This window comes from Strigops habroptila, chromosome 5, assembly GCF_004027225.2.
Source record: "Strigops habroptila isolate Jane chromosome 5, bStrHab1.2.pri, whole genome shotgun sequence".
In the NCBI taxonomy this organism is placed as follows: Eukaryota; Metazoa; Chordata; class Aves; order Psittaciformes; family Psittacidae; genus Strigops; species Strigops habroptila.
The window spans coordinates 19,003,212-19,024,374 of record NC_044281.2 but is presented as its reverse complement, the minus strand read 5'-3'; the positions used below and the strand labels follow the sequence as shown (position 1 = coordinate 19,024,374).

At 38.4% G+C, this 21,163-nt stretch overlaps 1 long non-coding RNA gene across 1 annotated transcript; it reads right to left on the bottom strand.

The window, feature by feature from the left end:
- Positions 1 to 6,701: 6,701 nt before the first annotated feature.
- Positions 6,702 to 9,328, bottom strand: LOC115608970. The gene is made up of 3 exons (XR_003991701.1): positions 9,117 to 9,328; positions 7,512 to 7,635; positions 6,702 to 6,821 (listed from the first exon to the last, which is right to left on the bottom strand). It is a non-coding gene; the product is annotated as an uncharacterized LOC115608970 (long non-coding RNA).
- Between the last annotated feature and the right edge of the window lie 11,835 nt (positions 9,329 to 21,163).

The window sequence follows — 21,163 nt, the reverse complement described above, 5'->3', positions numbered from 1 at the left end:
GTTGGTTACTGCTAGCAGAGCCAACACCTCCTTCAAAAACCAAGAACTCTCTACCATTGGGTAGAGAGGCATGATTTTCCCCATCCTGGTATGGCCCACTGAACGGGATGCAGAATTGAGCTTAAGGAAATAAGAGCCTGCAGAGACGCTCAAAGTATAGCTTTGGGTAAATTGTGCCATGCCTCAGATTTTGTGTCTGTAACTTGAAATTGTTTGAGAACCTCAACTGAAAGCAGTCAGCATTTTATGGTGCGGCTAAATGTTCACCACTGTCACTGTTACAAAGAAAGGGAAAACAGGAAAATATTTGTTGCAAGAGAGAACCAGATATTTGCAGAAGATACAACAACAAGGAGGAAGTATCTTTGTTTGGACAAGAAACAACAACTTCTTCTTAGGAGGGGAAAAAAATAGAAGGCATGAACTGTCTGAATGTTCGTATGGTGTATCATGGACATGTAAAGCTGGAGAATGGGCTACATGGCTACCTTTGCCATGATGGTGAACCAGCACTTGTAAATCCATCCTCTCCATATTCCAAGCAGCCAGGTTTCTGAGCAACTAAGGACTTCCCCCTCCCCGCCCCCCCACCTTAGAAAAGGCCAGGAATAGCTATTCTGCAGTAGTTTCCAACGTGAACAATCTATTTCTGTTACTCTGAAGAGTACCTTTTTTGTTTAGTCCACTTTGAAGTATACTAAGTTAGACTGCAGAAAGGCATTAATTGAAAAAAAAGAAAGAAAAAAAGAAAAGTCTATTGTGAAAGGCAGTGTGGAAGAGCTATTTCAATTCACACCCTCTCCTGTTTCACAAAAGCTTCCTCTGCCAGGTGAAACCTTCAGTGTTGGTGAAGCTAACAGAGAATGTCCATACACAGCATGCTGTAGAGACCAGCTGTTTCTGAAGAGGTTAGATTAGATACAACAAGTAGTTAAGGAGCAATAGCTCAGTCCTTGAACCCCCTCACATGGTAATACTCTGCTTCTCCAGTATTACATTGCTTTCAGTACCTGGCATAATCTGAGTCATTCCCTTATCACTTGCAACATTTGAAGAAATAGGGCCTGCTCTCACAGTGAAATTAGCTTTCATCAGTCTGGTAACAAAATCTTCTTTTTATATACAGCCCATGTGTTTCTGGCTGACTATATCTGCAAACTTCCTAAATAACTGCAAACATACCCACTTAACAGATTTTTTATGTTTTTTTTTTTTTTTTTTAATAGTTGAAAGTGAGCAAAAAATCCCAAACAAAATCTTGTCATGGTATCCTTTCTGGCACTCCTTATAAATGGGTATGGTTTTCTCCATTGACAAGAGGGACACATAAGCCAAATGAATAGGGTGCAACTCTAATGAGAAGATGGTAAGGACGCTGCAGGAAATTTGGCATTCAACTTTGGAGAAATTGTTGAATGCTTCAGTCTTCCTTTCTACAAGAGAAGACTGATTATGTGTTTTGGTAATGATGATGTAATGATTTTGGTAATGATAACAAGTTCTGTCTAAGGGCTCATTTTTATTGATATTGCTATTCTCAAATTAGCATAATAGGTTGGATAGGTCATGAACTCCCTGGGAAAAACAAAACAAAACAAACCCAAACCAAACGAGTGGGGACACAGGTATTCTGCCTGCCTCAAAAGTTGGTGGAGTTTTAGGTCAAGTTAACCTTCCTTTTTGTTAAGCACAGTTAGAGCTTTCACATTTCCTTGTGGCCCTACATTTCTGGATAGTTGTTGGATAGAGGCAAATTCAGCTGGGTCAAGTAACCACGACTGCTTCATTTAACTATGCCTCCCTGCCCACTACAGCACTATGGCCCTCGGGATCTTTCATCTATAATGCTCTGGGGGCTGTGGCTGCAGCTACATTGTGTCTGTTCTTACCAAACCCAGGTTTTATGACTCACAGAAACTCATTTGTGTGTGTGAATTACTGGTTTTTCAATTGACAGTGAGGGAGCAAAAAATTATCTACAAAAGAAAAGCTTATCTACTTACATTATAGTCTCACACATTTTACTATGTGTTTACTGTCAGAAGGAGTTGCAGTTAATATCTGAATCTCTGCCAGACTGCTGACAGACAGAATATGATCTATCTTAAGATATTTTTTTTGTAAAGTGACAACTGCTAGTCTGTAAATACTATGTGCAATAATAGAAACACTAATTTGACATAGCTATATGTTTCAAAAATGTTCGAGTTTCCTTACATTTTGCATTCTCTTTGCAATTCCAATCAGCAAATGCATGATCATTGATGCCTGGAGTTGCTACAGCATATTTTAAGATACACAAATTATAGAAAATATTTAATTCACAGCTGTTGTTAAAATGGTGCCTTGTTGTCTGGTAGCTTTAAATTTACCTATAATTCCTGTTAAAATCAAACACAAGGCTGAAATCTCTACACACATAACAACAGACACTGAGGAAAATCAGAACAAGGGAGCACAGTGGAAATCTGATAAATTTTCCAGCTAATTACAAGGCTTATCTCTCAATAAGGCAAACAAAAGCAAACAAACCTGAAGTAAATGGAAGAGACCTAGATTCAAGCCACACTAGAATTTTCCCTAAATTTTGCAGTACAATATCTTGACTCTTCAGGTTTTATGCAGCATGTTTAAACTTAGACATTTTTAAACTTCAAAATGATCCATATACTGCAGGGAACTTAACTGGCATGTACAAGGCATCCTAGGGCATTCTCTACCCTATTTCCTGTTTGCATCTCCTGGAGCCCAGTTCTTCAGATGACAACATCAAAATCATTACATTCTATTGCCTTTCATGGCTGTTGCAGTTTTCTCATATTCTCCTGTCTGTTTTAGAGCATACTGTGAGACAGCATTGGATTATGTAATGAACATCCTTAAAGAAAAAAAAAAAGCCACTCAGAAAAGCCTCTTTATCTTCATTGTCTCTACTAGGGTGCTGATCATACATCCATCCCATTTAAAAACAATGAAAATTATTAATTTTTATTGTTTTTAATACAGCTGTGTATGGAAGAGTATTTTCTGCCTTGGTTCCTTTAAACTTGCATGTGTTAAAGGAGAATAAATGTATGTTTGCAGGATGGCAAAACACAGCCACCAGAAAATCTGAGACTCTAGTCAGCCCTATTCAACTCTTTTTTTTTTTTTTTAACTTTTCCCCTTCACTGAGCTTTGCATAAAGCTAACCCAAACCCACATGGATTTCTATAATATCCAAAAAGAATGACAATGAGTGATGTGATGTAGGTGGAAACTGCCTGAAGAAACCTAAATTGTAACAGGAAAAAAAAAATTGACATTTTAGATTTTAAATGTTACACAGTTTTTATAAAGCTTCAGTCAATTTATTTTATTTATTCTAATGAAGAGCATTACAACTGCTTTACTGCACTGAAGCAAGCATCGATCACACCATTAATCACACCTTGTGAATAGTCACAAATCAAGTTCTAACAGCAAGCACTGAATCAGGAGCAATGAAGCATAAACTCCTTCACAATTTATGATCTCTCCAATTGCATCTTTTCAACCATTAAATTGCAAGATACCATAAATTTTTATCTTCTTCACTTCAGTCACATTATTGATTCTGCCTTGTGAAATATAGAATAGCTGTAAATCTAGGCTATTGAATTAAATTTAAAGTCCTGACTTCAGATAAGAAACCCAACACACTGCCATGGCTGTTAATTTACTCTGAGGAACAAATGATAGAAACATTAAAATTTAAATGGACAACAGGGATTTCAAAGAGCCATAGTTCTGTCAATCCTAGTCCTTGTCAACCTTGAGGGTTTTTCTTTTAGCCAAATTTTAGATTGCAAAATATAATAAAATAGAAGCTCCAGGCGGATGGAGAACAGATAATTCTTACAAACAAGTAAATGATGAAGAAGCTAAATCAAAGCTACTGAATAAATGTGTAGGCTTAAAATAACTCCACTGAATTCAGCACGATTTACCAAACTGCAAGGCTGAGGTGCTTTAATACAAATAAAATTGGCATACTTGTTATAGCACATCTTTAGTCATCAGGTCCCTAGTGAAAAGGCAAATCACCTTAATGTGTCTGCAAGATTCTCTAGGACAGCACAGGCAGGTTCTTCAGGGAACCATGTGTCCCACAGAAATGAAAAGAAAGATCCAAGATTCCACCAAGGTGGAAGTCTCTGTGGATGGGTAGGAACAAAAAATGCAGGTAGAAATGGAAGCTCCCAAGGAACTCTAAAGATGTTAAAGTAGCCCTGGAAAATATCGTGTGTTGGAAGAAAACACAGGGTGTGACCTGGATTTTCAGGGTACTGCTAAAGAAGGGGGAGTTTCCTGATGCTGTTTTGGGTTTCCCCTGTGAGAGCAGTGTCCAGCCAAGGCCAAACACTTGCTGCTTGTTCCTCATGCCTTGGCTTCTCAGGTGCAGGGATATAGCTCACAGTCCTCTACCAGCCTCTGAGGTGTCTCTCCCTGCTGCTCCAGGGGAACAGGGTTGGTCCCCTACAGGCCCCTTGCTTTCAAGGTGAAGGCCTTATGCCAACGCAGCAGAACACCCTTCCACCATTTCTGTCCCAGCAAAGGAGCCCCATCCTGACAGCAAATGCACTCCTGAGTGCACAGCTCCCTGCCCCACTTGGTGCCTTCCAGCCTCCTCCTGCATGGAGTACAAAGTTGCCTTCACACCAAGCTCAGCTTGATGACATTATCTGTTACATGGTTTATGGGATTCAGAGGCTTAAATCAGCCTTCTGGCATATTGCTTACCTAAATCCCCCTGCCCCTTGGGAAAAGGCCATATAAATACTTGCTGACGGGAGGAACAGAAGCAGAGCAGACAGCATTGAGAGGTGGTGACTTGCCTCTGCCTGGGCCTCTTATATCACGCTGTCCAACGATAGTCCCTGTATCTCAGCCTCCACAGGGCAGAAGCAGAGCAAGGGGATTTTCCCCTTCCAGGGAGGCAGGCCCCATGGCCACCCACCAGCTGTGCTGGAGAAAGGAGAAGGGACTGGGAAGGGAAATAGAGCTGAGGGCACAGCCAAGGTGAGAGCTGGCAATGCAGGCAGGCCTCTCCCCTCTCTGGACATGCAAGGCATGGAACGGGGAATTTCATTGCCAGGAGCAGTTCTGTGACAGGACTGCTGCCAGGAACAAGTTCCTTGAGCTCACAGAGATGGCTACCTGCTGTGTGTGAAGGAAGCTGGGCTGGAGACAAGGCTGGAGCCAGTAAGATGAAACTGGCAACTGGTTCAAGCTCAGGGCGATGGGGAGACTAGGGCTCCTCACCCAGGCTCTGTTCACATACTCAGAAGTTGCCTACAGGTACTCAGGTGTCTCTCGAGCCAAATCCTGGCTGTATTTAATCATTTAAATCAAATAAACTAAAGGGGTGGTCTGAAGAGTTTGGAGGATCAGGCACTGGAACTGAGGGGTAGGGTCATCCTTCTCTGACCAGCATGTACCTACTCATCAGTAACCTTCCTCTTGTTTCCTCCATCAGCTTTTCCAGCCCGTGAGTACAGTTATCTTTCATTTCTCTGCATTTAGAAAAATTTTGCAGTTGTTTTTATGCATATCAGGAGTCAATAAGAACACAGCCCTTAAGGCATTGAAAAGTAATAATTAGAAAACTGCAATTCAAAACTTATCTTTATTACTTCTTGCACAACCTACCAGTAGCACCACATTACTTTCTCAGTATAATATCATGCCATAACAGATCATATTATTTCAGGCAGAGAGGTTATTTGGCACCATACCTCCCAGAGGTATAAACCCCCAAGAATTTATATAAAAAAATATTTCATAAATTCTTACAAACCAGAGAAAACAATGTTGGTGACTTAATGTTACACTTTTAGCCCTACTATGCTAAATGCACTGTGTTCCTGGGCTGCCTTTTTTCACCAGGGAAATGAGTATTCACTGCTTGGGATTGATGTGGCCCATACTGAGAAATAAGTAACTGTGTGCAGTGTCACCATTTCCCCCAGTGCCAGCAGCAAACATCTCCATAGCGCTTTTCATCAGAATACCTATTGCTTTCTAGCCCAAGGAGAAATGCATTTCAGTACCAACTGAGCCAGTGCCCAGCAGAATACTTCTAAGTGAGGCCATGTACAAATATGAATTATTTTCGAAGTTCAACTCAGATTATTTACAATCAGATTCTCAACTCAGTTACGCCAAATAAACACACTGTTTGTTCTCTGGATTCTGTACTGTGCTAGTACCATCCAATGGACTCTGCATTCCCACTGATCACAGAGCTGCTTTGTAGATTACTGTCACTTGGACTCCAATGTTATCACTTGCAAGCCTTCCTGAATCATGCCATATCTATCCAAAACATGCTGCTGCTTCTATTACTGTATGAAAATAGTTCATATCTGAAGACGAATATCCACTTCCCTTTTAAAGTCTGGAATTTTTTCAGACCAAAGAGTAAACTTTTCTTAAGTCAAGGAAGTAAATGAGAAGGAAATTGTATTGCTTTTTCCTTTGCTCCATCAGTTATTAAATTCCATGAAATAATCAATTAGCTAGAAAACAGGGCAAAAGCAACACAAGAAACATGCTACTTTCGATAAATATTTTTATGGCACAAAGCAATAGAAATGACCAGACTTGAAACGGTCATAGGCTTAGCCTCATATCCAGAAGTTTAAGTTCTGTTTTCAGACTTACCTCAAATTTCTGTGACTTGCTTTGGACTTAAATTTGTCTTTTGAAACTGGAGGGAAGATGTGCATGTCTGAAGCCCCCTGTGCATCCTGCTTTTGCTGCTGGCAAAAATTTCCATGATACTTCCTTTCATTTCATTCCTATTTCAAGCAAAAAATGAAAAGTACAATCAACCAAAATGCCAAAGTCCAACTACGAATAAGCACAAAACTTCAGGAATGGACAGTGCTTGCACAAAAAGCCTTTTCATTTTTGATTGTAAATTAAAACTGGATCGCCATCAGTGGGGTTTCCCATGCTACTATGGACCAAACTAGTCATAAAAGAAAGGACTGAAGCCTAATAGGGAGATTGATATGTCTCTTACTAAACTCTCAGAAGCATTTTGGACCTTAAGATTTGGGTTCCTGGGGAACGGGGATAGAAGAGGAAAACCCCCAAGCTAACAAAGTTTAAAAAAAAAAAAAAAAAAGGAGGGAGCAGGAGGAGAAAGAACTCTCTAAGAGCAACACTCTTGGTTGTTCAAAACTTCTGCTCAGGAAACTTGATTATCCCAGAAATAGTATGGCTCATGGAAAACGAAAACTTTTAACAACCGAGAACTGTAGTGTGGCCACAGCATGTGCACATTATGGGGAAACTTCAGGGCCTAGGACATTCAGCTAGTAGGCGAAGACATGGCAAATGGGAAATCCTTAACCATATTCAAGTTCCTATCTTGTAACACAGATGTAATACTATATGGAAGACTCAACTGAACTTAAACATGATAAATGAACACTCTTTTCTTGTGGAAGAACACAAATGAGGAATATTTTTTCATACAGTACCTGTTATATGATATGCTTCTTGCTAACACGTCTAAAGGCCAGGCACTTGCATTTGCAAATGAAATATACTACACAGAGCTGAGAAGACTGGTATCGGCAGACAATCTTGTGATGAACAGAAAGCCTTAAATGAAAAACCAACAATAATAGGCTTTAATGGAGTCCTCACAAACATTTTTATTAACAGTAATACAACAAACAACCAGCACTGTGATCCCATTTTTAAACTTTCACAAGTAATAAATTTTACAGCAGTACTTGAGATCAATCCAGGTACTTTACTGAGAGATCGATGAAAAAAAACGTGATGTTCCCAAACTCAGGGCTGGGATTTGTGTGTGCCCAAGGTCTATCAGGCATAGTCTTTGAATCAGTCATTTTTCCTAACAGGACTAAGTGCAAGCTCACTGTAGCCAAAAAAAGACCTTCCATTAATTATGTGAGTAAATCCATAGCCCTGGCTCCCAGATATTCACCCTTTCTAGGTCTAGAGACCATAGCAGAATAATGCTTGTGGGTCTGCTCTTTCCCTCTGTGTCATGAAAAGTGCTTAATCTGCATATGGCCCGTACTGTCTGAATAGTAGTGATTACATTTGTCCATTGGTGTAGACACAGCATCTACAGCTGGTTTGGTTTGTCCCATGTGACATAGGATTTCATTTTGAAATAAATAAATAAAAATTCAACTTCATATTCTTCTTTCATAAAAAAAATTATGCTGCTAATTAGGCCTGCATAAAAACTGCTGGAACTACTTTGTGCATCTAAACCAAAATCCTCGACTCAAAGAGGACACACTTTCAGGAATTCAAAAGTTGGACCCAGATCTGAATTTGCAGCTAAAGCCCATGTCATGTATACTATTCACAAACCTTTGGTTTTATTTCTGCCTTCTCTTCTTCACAGCTGAACCATTTGATCAAAAAAAAAAAAAAAAAAAAATCAAAAAACTCAGTGAGTTGCTCTGAAACTCACTACAAAGCGTAATAGTAGGATCTTTGCACAAAAATTTCTTTTAAAATTATGGCAGTTTTGGCCCAATTAATCTGTATGTTCCAGAACCTCTCTAGACAGTAATTCCTACCATTTTCCATGAACATGCTGGATCTGATCAACTGTAGCCTTCTCCACTTCTGAACAGTGCCAGCAAGTCACTTTAAACTCCTGCAGGTTTTTTTTTAGTTCAATGAAAATTTAATAATCAGTACTTTTCTTTGAGAATTCACCTCTGCCCTTCCGTTAAAAAAAGGAGGGGAGGGTGCAGAAAGGTGGTGCAGTGCTCAACATCAGGAACAAATAGCTGCTGTCCTTGGAGTGAACCAAGTTTCTAAGGAGCCAAGAACCATATGACAACCCGAAACATGAAATTACGTGAGTGGCTGCTTTTTCCTGATTACGTGAGGAGGAAGTACTTGTATACTAGAATGACCTCTCCAGCATGACAGACCTCTACGGACAGCTTTAACTGTCATTTGAAAGGGGGAGTGCTCCACCACCCTTTTAATGTTCTTTCTGCAGGACACAATAGTATTTGTTTGAAGGGGTGAGGGGAAGACTGCCAAGCAATGGAAAGGACAGATCAATTGTGTGACAAGAAACTCACCGTGCTGTAAAGCAGCTGGTGCCAATGATACTACAGGGTTTCCAGTAAAGGGTGTGGTTAGGCCTTCTAGTGGCAGTGACCAGAATCAGCAGTCTGTGAAGAGCAGTGAAGAGATTCCCCGAAGTTTTCCTTGGTCTTCCAAAGGATTCTGCCTTGCACAAAACTCTTCTCAGAAAGACGGCTGGGGTTCTCTTCAGCTGTATGCAGTCTCTCCGGATAGGACTAAGCAGCAAAAGTAAATGCTGTTGGGTATGCAACTATTTTCTAAATATTTACAAGATGCATAAACCCCATGCTTCTAATGTGACCTTCAAATCACCATTTACTAAGCAACAAATTAATTAGCAAAATTATTTGGAGAATCTGAAAATCTTGGCACAGCAATATTTTAGTCAAATTTGGGGAGGATCTGTAGCAATCTGCAATAAAATCCTGACAAATAAAACCCCATAATTTCTAAGAAACTGGTGTCAGCACAGAGACAGCAATATTTATGCAGAGAACACAACCTTAACATAAAGGAGAAAAACACATCAGAGTAAAGACATAAATATAAATCCCTGGCCCAGAAGTTATACCAGGTCACAATAACCGTCTGTTGTATTTCTTGCTCATAAAGGAGCTCATTTTCACAGCTCTAGATTCAGGGTAGACCCTTCAGAATATGACTAACATGAAAAAAACAAGCAAAAACTTTTTTCTCTTCTGAAGGAAGTATCTTGACTCCAAATAATTTGTGGCCTAAGCGTTGGCTAGGGATGGCATCAGAATCTTGGAGAGTGAGAGTATAAAGGAATATGGGCAAAAGAAAGGAGATGGGATTAATGCTTGCCTTAAAAATAAAAACGTATAAGATAAGCTTGGGGTTGATGAATGGTTTCTGCATATGTGACATTTCAGGGACTGCTGACAGTAGCAACTCTTGGCAGGGTGGTGATGGTGAAGTGATGCTGAGAGCCAAAGACAGTGTTGGAAAGCAAGAAATGATGGGATCTGCTCTGCTCTGTATTTTTGGCTGAATGTACCAGTGAGCGCATGAGTCACACCCTTCACTTTGTAATTTGTGTCTGGTTGATTGATGAGAACACCAAAGTATTTCACTGAAGATAGATCTCAAGCTCAGATATTAAAAAGATTCATCATGAATGCTCATCTTCTTTGTTATACAATGTTCACTGTCTTTGTTCGGGATTGCTTTGAATATCCATTTTGTCATTCAGTAAATGTTTCCTTTTGTGCTCAAAACAAACAGCCTTTTTCCATCATGGCTGAGAGAAGATGGCATTTAAAGGTAGAGTCATTAATAAGGAAATCTTAGACTGAATGTGTACGTTACAGGAACATTTTACTTCTCAGCAGGTGTATTTCAGAGAGCGCTAAGCAAATTTTGTGAATTTTGTAATGGCTATTTGGGCAATATATATTATCTCAAAACATTTGTTGGTCACTGGGTGCAACTATTACAATTCTGAATGCTATTAACATTGCAGAGTCAATTGTACTAGCTAAATACAGATCCGGTTGGTGTAAAAGCATGACAAAAGCAGGTGGGAAAAAACCTAGAAGGCTGAATGTACAGTAAGGATGGGAAATGTGAGGAAGTTTGAACTGAACAGTCAGCAAAAGATAGAAGGGACAGACCTACTGCAATTTTACTGTGTAGATTTGGCACATGAGGCAGGATTATGAACGCCTGTAATTCACCATGAAAGTAAATTAATAAATAATATGATCTATTGATGATACAATAACTGTTATTTACTACTCAGATTTTCTGCATAGGTAACAACAATTCTTCTCTGATCATTGGTTAAGATAATATTTTATTACATTTCCCATTTCTCTACATTTGTTTGCTTGCCTAGACTTCAACAGCTGAATACAGATAAAGCATCATTAGTCTAGGGCAGAACTGGCGACTGGAAAATGAATGTTGCTATAGGGTGTGGGGGAAGGGCAAGAAAAAACACATATCGCTGAAACATGCCCTCAAGCCAGGATCATGTTAGTAAACTATCTGCCTTACACCACACTACCAGGCCCCAGGCTCTGCTTTGATTTAGCCAGCAAGCAGTGACCTTTCCTGTGTGCCAGAATTAGACTAGCAGTAACTGCAGAAAAACATTGCTCTGTTATCCTTTGCTATTACTCTCATGGATTTTAATCTGACTCAGAAATTCTATTGCAGAACTTTCAGATAAAACTGAATAAGTTTGAAATCAGACCTTAACATACCCAGTCAAGCTTCAGAAGTTATGTTTCTCCATAACAAGGTGCATGCATGTTGCAATCCCCGAAGTCTGCAGAAGTGAAATCACAGCGTGCATACTCGATGAAGAATGGGAATGATGCAGATGTTTACCCCACCATGATTTTTATGATTTCATACATGAAACGTGCCTGACTGCTGAAGACTGCTTTCCTATTTAACAGCATGACAGACAGATACCATGTTTTCCATGGCACTGTACATTTAGTTTCTTGGGAGCAAACTTGCATCACTGTATAATTAGACAGTTATATTTAAGTGCACCTGCTGTGTCAATGACTTCTCCATGTCTTGACATGTCAAACCTGAAATTAGCCTGTGCCTTCTAGAAATGTCTGTAGTGAAGGGTAAGGAGATGCTTTTCTCTAGGGTCAAATCCTGCAGGCATTGCACCTGAAGCATCGAACTTGAATTTAGATGGACTGACCCAGTAACACATCAAACAGTGCTTTCTACTGCATTGCAGGGCATACATTGCATTCTTTTCTATGCTAGCCCAACTTTAATGACAGCAAAAGGGCAAAATGGTGTTGACTTCACATTGGCAAAGAAAACAACTGGAAATGACCCCACGTACAGCCATTTTCTCTTTACCTTTCAGAAAAAATGAAACATTAAAAATAACCACCAATATCATGTTTGACATAACGACAAAAGTAGTAATAAAAAGTAGTAGGAATTGCTATCAGTGCTATAACTCTACTGTTGAATCAGATGGCAGAACTTCACCAGGCATATTTACTTACTCAATCTTTTGGTTTAACATATTTCACTACATATGGCATTCCTGAATTACAGCATAAAGCTGAAAGTGCTGACTGCTCCTAATTCCCATTGACTTCACAGTGGAATGGAACGGACACCTAGCATTTTGCAGGGTTAGAGTGCAGCATGTTCCTGTGCCTGCTTCTGTTCCTAACTCTCCTGTAGCAGAATCTCCTAATGTGTATTCCAGATGGCTTCTGTTTGAAGTGCCATTCCTTCCAAGCGCAACTGCTAATAAACTCCCTATAGATTACAGGCTGGAGGTTGGGAATTTCTGCTTCAATCTGCAGCAAGGAAACCTGTACGCACTTTAACCTGTGTAGTAATAGTTGCAGTGTTATTACATAGACCCACTTAAGGCTGCCCTTTACTGAACAGAATCCTTAAAAATTAGAAAAACCACTAATTCAACTCAGTGTATTTATTACCAATGAGATGACTTAAATTTACCAGCAGTAACTGTTTCACTAGCAATGAAACAAACACACCAAAAAGATACAATACAATTTTCATGTCCTATCCACTGTAAGAACTAGTCTCGAAATCAAATACAAATGAAACCACCTGACTGTGTTGGCTCACTTTCAACATGCCAGTCTCCCTCACTTCGCCAAAGAAATGTTCCGAGTCTCACACTGTGAACAACAGAATATATGACTCCAGTGGCCCATAAAAGGCAGAGAAAATGTAAAGCTGGCAGACAATGTCATCTACCGGCAACAACTGTATGACTTGATAAATCTTTTCTGTTGTTTCTGCTCCAAAGGTACAGCTTCAAGACCAGAAATATTTGTAACTGCACACATGCACTGCAGTTAAAATGTGCTCTCACATATTTTATTTTCCTAACAAAAAAAAAGAAAAATGGAGAGCTAATTTCACAGCTGACACACAGGTATGACTCAACAGAAGTCAATGGAACTGCCTCACTTGCTGCAAGAATAAATTTGACCCAGAGTTCTCATTCTATTCTAACTTATCAAGAGAAACCCAGTGCTAAAATTAGCTTACAGTAGAAGTCACATGGTCACATGAATAAATCTCTTCCCACTAGTTCTGTGAAGATGCCTCTGGCTGTGAACCACAGCCATCTGTGGGCAATAATCCTGTCTATCTAATAAATATCAGGCAAAGTCATATATTACGTGAGGCTGTGCTGTACATTAGAATAAAGTAACAATGACAGATGGCAGAAAGCCCATGAGGTCACTGCAGGGGTGAATAGAAGTGTGCAAAATGTAATGAAGGAACTGCTGGGAAATGTAGGTACATACAGTCTTCAAAAATATTTTGCAGAGAGTAAATAAGTAAGTAAACTTCACCTCTTCCAGGCAACACAGCAATCAAATTGGAATATGTGACATCAGATTCTGAAACTATTAGAAAGCCAGATGACAGCTAATTAAACTGGCAAAGAACTTTAGATATTGGAACTTGACTTGCCTGCCTTAAGCCTGTCTATAGCTTTAAAAATGGAAAATACCTTTGCATCTAAAATTAAACAGTCCTTTTGTAGCAAGCTAGCTTTCATTAATCAGGTCATTTTCTTTATGGACTCCAGCTTAAGTCAAGTGTATTCATATAAACAGTGTTACCTCTGGATACTGTAACTAAAGTTGCTGCTGAGAAATGGTTAATTTTGGGCCCTGGAATGCTTAGTGAAGTATCTTCATTACTTTGTACTGATAGAACTTAAATGAAAAAAGCAAGAACTCACTGTCATGGCTTCCTGCTTGTTTTGAAGTAGCTGCAATGTTCATTTGGCTCATGGAGTGCCCAAGCAAAACCATTTTTTTTCCTACAAAACATTGCAGTGGTTTGTCAACTGAACAAATAAAATCTTATGCCCTGCATAATTTACGCAACATGCATTACAAGAAAACATCTTCATGGTTTCTCAGGTCTACTGCATGGGGATCAAGGAAATCGGACATGTTCCATTCTAATCAGTTTTTCATCTGCTTCTACCTCCTCTACAACGTTAACCTCCAATCTCTTGGCTTAAAGACTTCATATTGTTTCACATATGGTTTCTCAAAAATGGCAAATACATCTATGGAAATTAAATCTTGATGGAGCCTTCAGGTTTTTCTGTGACTATTCTAGTCACTACTGGCAGATTTTGTACATTACTGACTTCCCATGTTTCTCACTACAGAACACAAGTCCCATTTACAGTACTCATAACACTAATCCAAAGGCTCTGGAGACTTCATAGGCACTGCCTGAAGTGCGAGTCCCAACATACTTCAACATCAACGTGTTTAGCCCATGGATTCATCAAGCTCTGAGTTCTCTTTATAAATCTGACAGTATTGCTTATGTGTAATAATGTTAAACACAAGATAATTTCTGCAGGATTGAGATCTCATCTACACTACAGGTTTGAATTACACATGAAAACCCAGTGTCTGCTTTCCAATAGCACTTAAAATAGTGTTATATATCTGATAATTGAAATCTTTCAGAATCCTTCTGGAAGGCTGAAACATCAATAGTTAGCAAGACTGAAGAATGCGCTATTATTACTCCCCAAAAGAGAAATAAGACATTGGAGTTTTATCAGCCTTTAAGCAGTAAACAAAACGCACTGGAATATTCAAGCCAATTTCACTGGTTGGGAGAGTAATTACCACCCAGAAAATTAGGACAAAATTTTCTGACTGAACCACAAATTAACTTCACTGCGTTACAGAGATGAGCAATTACACTTTAGATCGCACTTTACAAAATCTGAGACACTCATTAAAGGACAGGTGATGGTTTAAAGCAGTAACAAATCTCCTCCTAGGGCACAGGGATCACGTGGTATGTTTAAGTCATCTGGAGACTATAAAGGGAAAAGTTGTACCCATCTGCCCCCTATTCACACCAGCCAGCAGGCAGAAGCCAGTCCAAAGTACACACAGATATATATTAAAAGACATGGTCATGACTGCTGCTGTGTCCTCCTACTTCTGAGGGAAAAAAGGAGGCAAAAATTTTCCAAGCAAAGCTTTGGAAACTCCCAGAGTTGAGACTTTTACATTGAACAATGCATTAAGAATATCTGGGAGGGAAAATCCTGTGCTGGCAGATGGGAGGACTGGATGATCTACAATGGTCTGTTCCATTTTTAAATTCTATCATCAGATTTGTCCTCAAGTACAAACCCTCTAGGAGTTTCTTGGGGGCGGTGCATCCCTCCACAACCCCTACTGTGGGCTCTGGCTTAAAAGCCACAATAGAGTCCTTAGAATCTAACAACAAGAGCTATTCTAGGCGCTGGTTAGGAAAATGGGATTTAAAGGAAGTTTCTACTATTGTGCAAAATTAGGGCAAAAAAAATCTCCTTTCAGATAAGCAACAAAGTATATCAATTCCAACAGTTTGCTCTCCTGCTGCTGTATCCATCATGAAGAAAGACAGTCTTTCTATGGTGAATAAAGGTGATAGTCTAATCAATTAAGATTTCATAGAAAATACAGAACAATTCAGCTGTCTGCCCCACCCTCTTCCCAGGTTGAAACAGGACCTTTCCACTTTACTCTGCGTGTCACTTTTGTTAAAATGACAGCCGCCTCACAGAAAACACCAAACATACATGTAGAGAGAGGAGAATTTCCATTTTGAGATCCACCATACAAGTGAAGGTTTTTGAGCTACGAATTTGATTGTTCTATGCATTGGACAATTGCTTGTATAGCGTGATGTACATCATGTATAGCATCATTTTCGTACATATATAGTTATACTTGTATTACATTCTGATCATGATTACATTTATTCTGATTACATCAATATAAAGAAAAGTTGTTTGTGAAACTGGTTTAAAGCATGTGCCGCGCAGTACTACTGATACAATTCACTGACCTCATTATTGTCCATGACTGTTCAGTGGTTCAGCTGAATATGGTCAATCTCTCCACCAAGTGCCATCTATTTCAGGCTATCATGGACTGTGGCAGAGTATTTTTATTTTTTTTTACACTTGTTGACAAAAGGCCTTTCAGCTGAAGTCAGGAATTTGATTCCCTTTAGCCATAGTCATGTAATATATTAATCATTCATTTATCCAATTTAACTTGAAGATACCTTAGAGATTTCCAACTCCTCCACCAAAGGATGAAGAAAGCTCAAATGTTCACATGTGTTGACGGTCTTAAGGCTAACGTCACTCCACAATAACGTGAACTTCATGTTGGCATACATTTTACGCAGCATCTTTGGTTTTTAATAACAAGAATGGTGCTAGAATATAGATACATTTTCACTTTATCTGGAAATAATTTGCAAATAAGTTCATGACTTGTGACCCTTTCATGCTCAGAAGATATAAGTAGAAAAGAATATTAAATTTAGAAGGTTATTACTGAACTCGCAATACTCAAAATGTATTCTAATATTTTTTACCTGTTGCTAGTATTTGTTTACAAGGATTTGGCTTTCTAAACAAAAGAGAAAAGATAAAGACAACAATAAATTAAACAGAGCATGGAGTGGTGCCTACATGAGAAGCAGAGAAAATGCATGGACTAAAAGAAGGAAAAAGTATGCCCTAAAAATAAGCTGTAAAATGAGACATTACAATGTAAGTAGCATTACACCTTACTTACCTAATCTGTAAAAAAACCCAGTGTTTGCATTATATAACAATTTTATTCAACTTAGCTAGTATTCACACTGTGATTCATAGAATCTGTTGTACTACTGTTATGCTGCTAATGCTTTTTAAATATTGAACTTGCAAAACACATTGTTTTAGCAAAACATTTTCCTTAAAAAACCCGAACAATTAGCAAGCAAAGAAGGTGGGTTTGGGGAGTATTTGAAAATATAATTTATTTTACCTAACTTTTCCTTATTCCAGCATTTCCAAACACAAAGACTGTGTCACAGCTATCAGGGCTTCTAACTGTGAGAATTAAAAGTCACAAGATTTTAAAATTAAAGATTAATAATAACCTGGCATAGACAAATATGTTTGACAAACACGCCTATAATAAAAAACCACCAGATTTGTATTAAAGATTTTCCCCTTTACCCAACCCACATCCCCACACCTTGGAATTATTCTGGAGATTTTAAGGGGAGTACAAAGAAGGGTTGTCTCCTTCCTAGAGGTTTAAACTAAGCTACTTCAGAAAAAGCTGACTGACATTTAGAAGTGGAAATTCTCAAATGATTGCTTTATTTATCTAGAGAAGGTTGGGCTTGTGTTGACACAATATTTTCAGATGTTTCTAATTTAGAGGATTATCATTAAGTTTATACAGTGCCCTCAAAGCAGTTACTGCCCAGCCCTGCTCTTTGCAGCAGTGGTCTTTTCGTATAGATCACTTGGGATTTATCTAAGAGAAGAGCTAAAAAGGAATCTAGATGTGTTCTAAACACATGGAAAGAAAGGCAGATCTTAAGCACCCTAATGGTTGTATCTTCCTGACACAAGGCAGATATCCCTTCTGCAATTTCAATAAACTGCTATGATCTTGAAATATTGTACAGCCATGCATGTTAATAGGACTCAGTATAGTAAACCTGTGCAGCAGAGTCTCTGCAGTCATACTGTAAGATCTGGCTTACCAGAACTGATGAATACATTTTGGAGATCAGCTTGTCTCAGACTTCGATTGAATCACAGAGGTCTCTAATCCTAAGACAGATGAAAACCCACAAAACCAGTCATTAAATGCATCAGCATTTTTTCAGGAAGTACCTGTAAAATAAAAAATAGCTTAGAGTTTCCATAACTGGCAGCATGAACAAGCAAGCAAGGATGGCAGACAGAAGGGTGAGCTGTATGCCCTGTGGAGAGCAGGCCCAACAAGCCCTTCAGATGTTGCTCATGAAACAGTGATACAAAGGTAAAGAAAGAGGTAGGGGAAAGAATCGAGGGCAAAGAGTATGAAAAGCCTATTAAGGGCCTTGCCATGGCACAAATTACTATCTTATTCTGTCTCCCCATCTGGCAATCAGAATTAACAGATGGATTATCAGATACCAGGACAATTCAAGCCTAGCATGACCTTGTTCTGGATTTCAGTCAGTTTTTGTGAATTGTGTAGCAAATGGATGATCAGCTGGTCTAGCTACTCACAGCAATGCTGGCTATTGTTTTCTTCATATTTATAGCACTGGCTATCCCTCCTCCAGTACTTTTGACACTCTTCCTCTCTGATTACTTTTCATCCCATTGGGAAACTCAGGCAGACAAGGCCAATTTGCTAGCTATTCAGGATTCTCTGAGTCTAATATAAAGTAATTTGAAACATTAGCAACTCTGCTAATATTATCTCAGTCATCGCAGTCACCATATGAGACAAAACAGTGATGCTTGGGGAAGGCATAGAGGCATGACTAGCCAGCACTGTAAACAAATGCGAAACAGAAAGACTACTCACCAAGCCATAGATGTTTTACTATGTATTAGTTTATACTTTATGTGGCTTGATGATCACTACAGCAATACATATATCTCACATGAAATCTAAGAAGCTTAACGTTGGAATCAGTAGAGTGTTTTTATTTTACTGACAAATGGGCATTTGATGCCGCTATTACTGCTTCCCTGCAAAGGAAATTAATGTGTCAAACCTCACTTTGTGGGTGTTGCTATGAATTTCACTGCATCTGTGAGGAAGATAAGAGAAAGATAAGTAGCAATCCAATATAAAACTTGCTTATACAGAAATTAAATCCATGAGTTCAGATGTGCACAGTAAATTTACTTGCAACATACACCATCAAAAACTATAAAAGAAATAAAAAAAGACAAAGATCAGCAGCTAATAGGAATCACAGTAGTTACACCGACCTTTTTATTTTGTGAACAGCATTGTCCTTTGAAATCCAACCTATTGTTGGCATCTTTCTATTCTATCTGATCATATAAATCACTTGCATAGATCCTTAAGGCCCCTCCTGGCTGATATTACGTAGCATTAGTTACAAATACACTGCCAATCTGAAAAGAATGAAGCAATACAGAAAAATAAGGTTTTTAACTTCCCACATAGTTATTTCAATTGCTTTCTATGTTTGTCAATCCTTTTCTATACCTGTCACAGCCATTATCTTCAGATTTGTATTATAAATAAAACTTTGTGTAAGCACACATTTGTCCTATTATAAGAAAATTCTGAAATTACAAAGCTACAAAAAAAGAAAATCTAAGCCTTTAATGTGATGCAATTTCAGAGCTCAGGCTTGGCATTAGTTAAAAACTAATTGCAAATTCACTATAAGCAGCATACGCTTCATGAACTTTTCTTCAGGAAAGATGATACAGACTGTAATTAAGGATAATTAATGTGTCAGATTCTGATAGCCTTAATCAGAAGCTTAATGCTTTGACCACTCTTTTCATCAACAGGTACTTTATAGGCCTGGTCTGAAGAATTTGTTTTCTAGACCAGTGTGGCATAAACCGACAAATCATCACATCCTTGGGGGCATAAACCCATGACAGAGTTAAAATTGCAGTGTTTTGTTTGAGTGTTTTAATAGGTGGTTTGGGTCCAAATTCAACATAACATTTTAAGCCTCTGATTAAGGTTCCATTGAAATCAAAGCATTCACAGTATGTGCCTAAAATTCGATATTTGTTTCCATGTTTTTTTGAATATAGCTACACTGTTAAAAATCCCAAAACAAACAAACAAACAAAACCAACAAAAGTAAACAACAAAACAACAAAAGTATAATGCTGTTAGAGATTTTGGCAATTTGCTTCAAGAACTCCAGGCCAAGCTGCTGAATAAGTTAAGACAATACCATCTGGATTTCTAAAATAAAACTTCCTAAACTGTTGTCGTTATCTAGATTGAAGTACAACCAAGAAAAGAAACAAAGTAAAGAAATCACTTTTCAAATTCTCTGAGAAAACATTGTTTTTCAATCACAATTCCTGTTAATATTCCATCCAGGTAATTATAGTGCAGTGACAGAATAGACTAGTGACTTTGGTGATTTAGTGAATCTGTGATTTAGCTGAAAAGTTGGTGTGATGAGGTCCATCACATTGAAGGAGGAGGTCTTCAGCCTCTGTTACAAAGGCCAGCTCTGTAAGCCTCACTAGTGCTTCCTCCTTGGACCCTATATGAGAAGCAAAGCCATATTTGCTAATTTACTTTGTGTTAATGGCTTCAGTCTGTAGGCAAGAATAGATAAAAGGTAATTTAAAATAATTCCAATCGTTAAAGTAGAAATGAAATTCAAGTACTGAAAAAGGAAAACTCAGTGTTGGCATATTATACTATTACATAATATTCCATTTCACTATTGTGCATATCAGCTATTAATATAGACACTGATTTACATATATAAACTATATGTATACTTCCGTATGCATACATCAAACTTACGTATTCACCTGTGCATGTACAAACATATATACACATATATATACATACTACAATCTATTTAAGAGAAAGAAGCAGGAAAGCCTATAGTGCCTTTTCTTACTCTTACAGCTAGTAAAGGCATTAGCCAGATGTTGAAAGTCATAGGCATCAAACAAGTGATCATTATAGTCTTAAATCACCCCATTTAGAATTTACAATAAGCTGAGCAGAAAACCATTATTTCCACCTTCAATATAAAGTTTTCCTCAGGCTGCAAACAGAGTTCTGCAATGGACTGATGCGCCATCTGTTCTAACTTCAGAACCCTTTTCCATGAAACTTCCAGCAAGGGGAACAAGCTATTGATGAGACCCAGGAATATAAGGACATCATTAGTTAGTATCATAGTAAGATTAAAATCCCTTGAGGGCTCTCATCAAAACCTAGATGAAAAGGAAACAATGAAAGAGAAAAAAGACTGACATTATAGTAACAAACCATAATATAAGGCATAAAATTAACAAACATTATGAATTAATCATACTTAGACAATTACAATCCATATGGCTAGTTAAACTCAATCTGCTACCTGTAGTGACATAGTCTGGGTACTGTATATTCAATGCCAGTGCATTTCTCCCAGGATGTAATTACTTAATTTTGTGAATGAGAAAATGATGTGTAAAAGCCAA